The 9240-nt window shown below is 46.2% G+C and overlaps 1 pseudogene; it reads right to left on the reverse strand.

Moving 5' to 3' along the window:
• LOC112077043 (BAH and coiled-coil domain-containing protein 1-like) overlaps window positions 1–9240 on the reverse strand; it is a 47079-nt pseudogene that overhangs the window by 15876 nt on the left and 21963 nt on the right.

Consider the following 9240-nt stretch of genomic DNA (forward strand, 5'->3'; position numbering starts at 1 on the left):
TTCTATCTACTTTATGTCCTCTGTTGCTGGACGATGATTTGTAGTGGATGTCCTCTGTTGCTGTGTCAGACCTACCAGTCATTTATAGTTTTCACAGATAGACTTTGAAGGCCAGGGTTGTTAGTGTAGAACCCTGACATCTGAATGAGCTGTGTGTCTCTAACTATCTTGCATATCCCTCAACAGTCTATTGTCATCATACATATCTATCATAGTCCCTCAGAGAGGTTCTAACATATCACTTAGGCTGCGTTTACACAGGCAGCCCAATTCTGATCTGATGTGACAAGATCTGATGTGATTGGTTAAAAGACCAATTAGTGGAAAAAATATCAGAATTGGGCTGCCTGTGTAAAGTGAAATGTTGGTGTGAATATTGGAATGTAACTTGGGGATGCGTCCCAATAATTTCTCCAATATCCTGAAGAGAGCACCTGTTCACTTCTTCCCACAAATGTAAAACCATTGGGTTGTAGAAGCATAAGCTAGTCGAATTTTTCTTATACCCGTCATTGCTTTTCAAATCAGTGAAGGGAATTGAACAAGTGCACACTTTGGGAGGAAGGAGAGATAATTGGGACATAGTCAGAGTGGATGGAGAGTGTGAGTTCCCTTACCAGCTCCAGGATTGTGGGTAATCCTGCGGGGCTGTCCTCTCCCTCTTGTCCTGGGACTCCGTCCTTTTGGCAGCTGTGGGGGCGGGACTGATGGCCGGAGACCAGGGCGGCGGCTGCCGGGCTAGGGCGGGGCAGGGTGGATGGGGTGCTCTTAGGGTGGGGGCATAGGGAGGGGGACTGGGACTGGCAGCAGGGGGACAGGTGAGCAGTGCAGGCCCCCGGGGTGGGGGTGTTTCTGTTGGAGGAGGGGTTGTGGTAGGAGGAGTAGGGTTTGGAAGGTTTAGAACCTGGTGGCTCAGAGAGCAGCTCCTCCAGCTCCACTGAAGGCTCCTCAGGTCTCTTCTGCACCTACCCACAGAGGGACAAAAACACAGAAACAACACCACATAGAACATATAGCAGGTGATTTATGTGTGAACAGAATGTTCCATTTACATAGGAATTTACTGTACGTYGCTCTGTCAATGTTGACAGTTCTCAAAGTCCCTTTGSATAAACGTGTCAACATTGACTGACATATTAAATGATGTGGCCCATTGCAGGACTCAAARCCACAACCCTGGTGTTGGCAGCACTAGTCCTTATCCATTGGAGTAAACCATGCACAACTCCCACAATGAGACTGAATGGAGCGAGAGCCAAAAGTGGAGCACCCCATAATAACCAAAGACAAGCCCTAGAGAACATGCCCTACACTCTTAGAAAAAAGGGTTCCAAAAGGGTTCTTCGGCTGTCCCCATAGGAMAACCCTATTTGGTTCCAGGTAGAACTKTTTTGGGTTCCATGTAGAACCTTCTGGGGWAAGGGTTCTACGTGGAACCAAAAGAGTTCTACCTGGAACCAAAAAGTGTTCTTCAAAGGGTTCTCTTATGGGGACAGCCAAAGATTCTAGATAGCACCTTTTTGTCTATGAGTGTAGTGTCGACATTCTAGATGATGTCGCCAAATCTTTTTGTCTATGAGTGTAGTGTCGACATTCGAGATGATGTCGCCAAATCTTGAGCATCTGCTGATTGACCAAGAGGTTCATCAGTATTGGTATTGTGTGTGAAAGGTTCCAGGTAACTTTCCTAAAATGCCTGCTTTTCCAGAAATCCTGGTTGGAGGATTCATGGATTTCCTCCTTATTGTGTTGTAATTCATCTATGCATAGTCACTTTACCTCTACCACATGTACATATTACTCAACTAGCCCGACTAACCGGGCCCCCTCACCACTCGTACTGTACCACCTGTATATAGCCTCCACATTGACTCTGTACTGGTACCACCTGTATATAGCCTCCACATTGACTCTGTACTGGTACCACCTGTATATAGCCACGCTACTGATATTTTCACTGTCATTTTACTTATCTATTGTTTACCTAAAACCTATTTTTTACTTAAAAATTGCACTGTTGGTTAGGGCTTGTAAGTAAGCAAGGTCTACAAATGTTGTATTTGGCGCACGTGACAAATAAACATTGATTTGATTTGAATTCCAGGACTCTTCCAACCAGGGTTTCTAGAAAACCAGGGAATTCTGGGAAAGTTCGGGGATTTTGCAACCCTAGGAATGTAGGACCTGTGTTCAGCTGAGCCAGGCATTCATTCAACCTGGATATATTGACTCTTACTGTGTGCAATGACAAACCAGGCAGTTTGCATCACCATCCATACTGAGCCCACACTATTCCAGAGGGAGAGTCAGCAAATCCTGGGATAATATTGGGCTATGAAGCTATGAATAGGTACTGTACTGTACATGCTGTGGCCCAATGCTGTTTGTGTGTGGGGAAGTACTGTAAAACTGCTGGCGTTGTCATGAGAATAAGGCTGTGTGTGTATATGCATGATAATGTGTGTGCATCCGTGCGTACTTGTGTTTGTGTGTATGTAGGTATTCATGTTAATCTGTGGCCAGTATGCCACCCACCTGGGTGTGGTTGGGTCTGTGTTGGAGCTCCATGGTCTGTGCTGCCCTGTGGTGCTGCTGAGGCTGGGTCTGTGGCTGGGTCTGTGGCTGGGTCTGAGGCTGGGTCTGTGGCTGGGTCTGTGGCTGGGTCTGTGGCTGAGGCTGTGGCTGTGGCTGGGTCTGTGGCTGGGTCTGTGGCTGGGGTTGAGGATGGGGTTGGGGTTGGGGGTGTGACTGGTGACTCTGTTGCTGTTGGTGTTGATGCTGCTGCTGCAGATGATGATGCTGTTGATGCTGCTGGAGAGCGTACAGCTCCTGTTGCCGTAGAAACTGCGAGCGGGAGTACACAGCGGGGTGTTGTGGGTGTATGTGGGAGGAGGGCCTTCGGGCTCCGTACACTGGGGGCCACAGCCCAGGCTGCTCCATCACATCTAATGAGAGAGAAAGGAGTGGATCAGAGGAGCCCACACATACTCTCTCACACACACACACACACACACACACACACACACACACACACACACACACAGCACACCACACACACACACACACACACACACACACACACACACACACACACACACACACACACACACACACAACACACATACACAATGCATTCAGCACATGTGTGGTGAATACAAGTGCACATACACACGTCCAGCTAGCACATAAAGTTCTGAGAACCACACGTTTCTAGAGCTTGGTGACAGTGTGTGTCATGGTTATTGCATACAACCTTCCCCCAACTTTTCTGGGAATAATGCAGGACCCAGCTAGCACATAACGTTCTGAGACCCATATGTTTCTTAGGTGGGAATTCAGTACTCAGCATCACGTTTCCTACGGTTTCTCCATGGTTCTATTATAAAGCAATGTTCTCAAATTGTAAAAACGTTAAGAAACAACGTTCTTGCTGTGGGAATGTCAGACCTCAGCATCATATATCTACAGGTTCTCCCAGGTATTTAAATCATCATGTCTCAGAATATTAAAAAACTTCCAGAAAAATTACAAGAAAACATTAGTGACATACAAGAACGTATTTAAAAACAAATACATTCCGTTCTCAGCGTCAACAAAACTCTATCCTCTACCTTGTTAAGTGTGTTCAGGTGTGTGTCTGCGCCCACTAATTGCCACAACCTGATCTTAATCGCTTGTTCCTTTGAGTGGGCTGTTTAATAGACTAAAAATGAACATCTTGTAATGAATTTATAAAAGCCCTGTCATGCTAGCGCCATCCTGGGGTGTAGTGAACTAGTCCATAGAGAAACGAAAATCATAGTTCGAACTCTCACTGACGGTGGCCACTATAAAATATGCATATAATGATAAGCAAATGAATCAAATGAATTCAAAACAGTTAACAATAACTAACTACAGTGCTGAAACATGTCCTCAGAATGTTATTTAATACTTCAATTACCTAATAATTTCAAGTCTCAGAACGTATTTAATACATCAATAAACCTATAAATTATGTCGAGAACGTTAAACGGACCATAGTAAAACGTTCTCTGAACGTACCTCAACTAAAAATGTTTACCGGTCAGGAAACTAATGGTCGGGAAACCAAAACGAATGTTCCCATACATCCAAGGAACAAATGCGCTAGCTGGGGTAACACGCATGCACACACAAACACCGCACACACAAACACCCACACACGCACCCACACACGCACCAACGCACATACACACACACGCGCACACACACACACACACACCACACACACACACACACACAACTCACACACACACACACACACACACACACACACACCACACACACACACACACAACACACACACACACACACACACACATACAGCTAAGCTGTACATAAATGTATGTCTCTCAGAAAGTATAACCCAGACATGTACAGCATGAGACATCTGTATGTCTCAATGCTGGAACACCAGTACGCCATCTCTCACACCAAAAGCAAAGCAGATACACACAAAGATAACACACACTGATCACATCATTGAACAAAACTGCTGATCACATCCCTCTTTGAACAAAGACGCGATCACACCCTGTTGAACAAAGACTGCTGCTTTATGCTGAGAACATGGTCACCTAAACAGCAGCACTCCCCACGCCACTCTCTCTTCCCCTCTTTTCTCTCTCCCCTCTCTCTCCTCCTCCTAAAGAATGGACTCACATAGCAGCTGTCCTGAAATACACTGGATTGTGACTATAATGATATACTACATGATGATGATGATGATGACAGAGCACTGACCAGTAACCAAATGACTGCCCCCTTGGAGCGATCGACCCTGCAGTGCTCCCTAAAAATTCACCCACCCATCCAGCCTAGCATACTCCAGCCCGCTCTCCAGGCCACATGGTAGCCTGTGGACCACAGGGATGCTAGTCCCATGTTCAAGAGGAGCACAGCTCAGCCGTTCCCCTGATGTGCTTCTTACAAGCAGAAGACGGAATGCGTGTGTGTGGACTGTGTGTGTGTGTGTGTGTGTGTGTGTGTGTGTGTGTGTGTGTGTGTGTGTGTGTGTGGTCTGTGTGTGTGTGTGTGTGTGTGTGTGGACTGTGAATCTGGGAGAGGCAGCTGAGCACACTGACTATGAACACATGGAGCTCAGCTTTGGGATTCAGCTGCCCACGCTTCTTCTCCCCTCTCTCCCCTCTCTCGGTTCTCTCTCTCTCTCTCTCTCTCCTCGTCTCTCTCTCTCTCTGTCTCCTCTGCTCTCTCTCTCTCTCTGCCCTCTCTCCCCTCTCTCTCTCGTCTCTCCTCTTCTCTCTCTCTCTCTCTTCTCTTCCTCCTCTCTCTCTCGTCTCTCTCTCTCTCTCTCTCTCTTCTCTGTATCTCTCCCTCTCTCTTTCTCCCCTCTCTCCTGCTCTCTCTCTCTGTCACGCTCCTCTCTCTGCTGTCTCTCTCTTCTGTCTCGCTCTTCTCTCTTCGCTCTCTCTCTCTCTGTCTCGCTCGTCCTGTCTCCCTCCTTCTCTTCCTCCTCTCCAACTCAATTGTTTTTGTCCTCTACATATTTCACAGTACACTCATTAAGTGCATGTCCAGTCTGATCCTCCTTCCACCCCCTCAGCCCCCTGACGCACCATGGAACCTTTGTCCTGAAACATTAACCCGGCTCAGCTAATCTTCCCCGCGGAAGGGTCGTGGATGCACTTCCCCTCTCTCTGCAACTCCTGCGGAGCGCGGAAGGAAACACACCACTGAGGATGGAGAGCTAATTACATTCCACAGTCTGTTTGCTGAATAGGTCCTGCTGCATAGATGTAGAGCACTGCTTTAGTTTCTTCCTCTGTGGTGTGTGTGTGTGTGTGTGTGTGTGTGTGTGTGTGTGTGTGTGTGTGTGTGTGTGTGTGTGTGTGTGTGTGTGTGTGTGTGTGTGTGTGTGTGTGTGTGTGTGTGTGTGTGTGGTGTGTGTGTGTACATATGTTTTTGGAGCGCACCCTGACCCATCCAGGACCCAGCCCTGCGGGGGACAGAACAGGTGTGAGCAGAAACTGGGATGAGATTTCTCTGTGTGTGTGTGTGTGTGGCAGCATGCCCTTGTGTGTGTTTCTATGTGGATGCGTATATATGTGTGGATGTTGCCGTTAACAGAAAGCTCATCAGCTGACGACATAATATACAATACAACCGATAAAAGGAAACGCTACAGTAAAACTAGTGGATGGAAAATACAACCAGCAGTAGAAAACAACAGACTGCAATAAAGAGAATACAAGACCAAGGTCAAGTGCTCAACGTTGAGGGGTAGGTTTAAAGGAGAAGGAAGTGTTAAGGGGTAAAGGTAGGTGTTAAGGGAAAGGTAGGTGTAAGGGAAGTAGGTTGAAAGTAAGGTAAGTTAAGGTAAAGGTAGTGTTAAGGGTAGGTAAAGTGTTAAGGGGTAAAGGAGTGTTAAGGGGTAGGTGTAGGTAAGGGTAGGTGTTAAGGGTAAGGGTAGTGTAAGGGGAAAGGTAGGTGTAAGGGTAAGGGAAGGTGTAAGGGTAAAGGAGGTGGTAAGGTAAGGAGGTGAAGGGGTAAGGTGTAGGTGAAAGGGGTAAGGGTAGGTGTAAGGGTAAAGTAGGTTAAGGTAAGGAGGTGAAGGGGAAGGGTACGTGTAAGTGTAAAGGTAGGTGTTACAGGGTAAGGGTAGGTGTTAAGGGGTAAGGGTAAGGTGTTAAGGGGTTAAGGTAAGGTTTAAGGGTAAAGAGGTGTTAGAGGGTAAGGGTAGTGTTAAGGGGTAAGGAGTGGTAAAGGGTAAGGAGGTGTAAGGGTAAGGGTAGTGTTAAGGGAAAGGGTAGGTGTTAAGGGTAAGGTAGTTTAAGGGAAGTAGTTTAAGGGGTAAAGTGAGGTGTAAGGGGTAAAGGAGGGTTAAGGGGTAAAGAAGGTTAAGGGTAAGGTAGGTGTAAGGTAAGTAGGTTAAGAGGTAAAGGAGGTGTTAAGTGTAAAGGTAGGTACTTAGGGTAAGGGTAGGTGTTAAGGGTAAGGGGTAGTTTAAGGGGTAAAGGTAGTGTAAGGGTAAAGTAGGTTTACAGGGTAAGGGTAGGTGTTAAGGTTAAGGGAAGGGTTAAGAGGAAGGGTAGTAGGTGTATGGGTAAGGTAGGTGTAAGAGGGTAAGGGTAGGTTTAAGTAAGGGTTAAGAAGGTAGTTTAAGGGTAAGGTTAAGAGTAAGGGAATTTAGGTGTTAAGGGTAAGGGTAGTTAAAGAGGTAAGGGGTAAGGGGTAAAGTAAGGGTTAGGTAGTAGGGGTTAAGGGGTTAAGGGTAGATGTTAAGGCGGTAAGGTAGGGGTTAAGGAGTAATGGGGTAATGGGTAACTATATAAGGATGTAGAGTGACATGCAAGAGGAGAAAACCATTGAGAAAGATAATGAAAAAAACACATTGAAAACACGTTGCGATAAAACCCATTGATAAAAATAGTGAGGCTCACCCAGGTGATGTGTGGCAGGGTGGGCAGCAGCTCTGTGGGAGCACCACCAGCTGGGTAGACGGGTCCTGGGGCAGAGGCAGCACAGGCTGTAGAGACCCTGGCATGGCTGCAGAAAAACCTGGGGTGAGGTTCTGGTGAAGGCTGAGTGGCCGATTCCTGCAACATCAGGAAGATGTTACAACAGATTCAGCAGCTGTGTGTAGTTCATTACCAATACAGCTATACTGCAACACAGCCTGCAAAGGCAGCAACAGGACAGGAAATAGCAAGATGAAGACTGATCTACAATACATCTGTAGGACTTATCTCAATTTTCATGAATGTTTTTATATTGAGCATTACAATTGATTGTTTTTTATTTATAGTGTGACACCACACACGTTGGTTATTATGGAAATAAAGTTTTCTGAATTTGAATCCAATTTAACTTTCCACCGTAGGATGGCTTGTCATCCAGATGGAGGGACTTCCAGTGCTCGGCATCCAATGGGGTGGGCCGAGTGGGCGTGTGCATGTGCAGAGGGGTCTCCTAATTGGCCAGATGTAGGGAAGTCCCACCCGGCACCATGAGGTGAGAGATGTCACCGTGACAGCTGTTGGACGGATGGATCCTTGTGAATTCAACTGGATCTTTATTATCCCTGAGATAGAACCATTGAGAGAGAAATGAGGAGAAGACAGAAAACACAGAATAATATAGAGGGGCAGGAGTAGGAGAAGTCAGAGTAGAAAAGGAAGGTCAGTAGAGGAGGAAGGTCAGAGATCAGAGGAGCGAAGGCAGAGTAGAGGAGGAAGGTAGAGTAAGAGGAAGCAGAGAGAGCAGGAACGTGAGAGTAAGGGGAAGGGAGAGTAGAGCAAGGAAGGTCAGAGGTAGAGAGAAGGAAGCAGAGAAGGTGAGGAAGTAGAGGAGGCAAGAGGTAGAAGGTCAGAGTAGAGGAGGAAGGGTCAGAGTAGAGAAAGTCGAGGTAAGCCGAGTAGAGGAGAAGGTCAGAGAGAGGACGGAAGTGGAGAGTTAGAGGAGAAGTGAAGTACGAGGGAGGAAGGAAGAAGAGGTAGAGTCAGAGAGAGAGGAAGGTCAGAGTAGAGGAGGAAGTCAGAGTAGAGAGAAGGCAAGAGAGAGGAAGGGTGAGAGTAGAGAAGACACCTATTTGAAGACCTGTTTTTGACACACAGTGTTACTGTAGCTAGTAATGAGTGTAGGAGCGGTTGTTAATAACTAACTGTAAACATCTTTAACTTCTCTTGGGTAGGGGGCAGCATCGGAATTTTGATGAAAAGCCATGCCCAATTAAACTGCCAGCTACTCATCCCCAGAAGATAAGATATGCCGTATTATTAGTAGATTTGGATAGAAAACACTCTGACGTTTCTAAAACTGTCTTGAATCATGTCTGTGAGTATAACAGAACTATTTAGCAGGCGAAACCCCGAGGACAAACCATTCAGATATATTTTTTGAGGTCACTCTCTTTTCAATGAGTTTTCATTGGGAAACCAGATTCTAAGGGACCTTCTTGCAGTTCCTACCCGCTCCACGATGTCAACAGTCTTTAGAAATCTGGTGAGGTTATTCTTTGTGTAATAAAGAAGTACGGCCATCTTGAACGAGGTCACTCGAAGTGTCCTGTTTGTTAGAAGCGCGTGACCAGAAAGCTACTACAGTTGGTTTTAATCCTGTATTGAACACAGACCACCCCGTCTTCAATTTTATCGATTATTTACATAAAAAAAATACCTCAAGTTGTATTCACAAAAGAGTTAGAAATTTCTTTGGCAAAGTTTGATATATTTGTAGCACGTTTTCACAACCAGTGTTTTA

Source organism: Salvelinus sp. IW2-2015, unplaced genomic scaffold (genome assembly GCF_002910315.2).
Source record: "Salvelinus sp. IW2-2015 unplaced genomic scaffold, ASM291031v2 Un_scaffold4226, whole genome shotgun sequence".
In the NCBI taxonomy this organism is placed as follows: Eukaryota; Metazoa; Chordata; class Actinopteri; order Salmoniformes; family Salmonidae; genus Salvelinus; species Salvelinus sp. IW2-2015.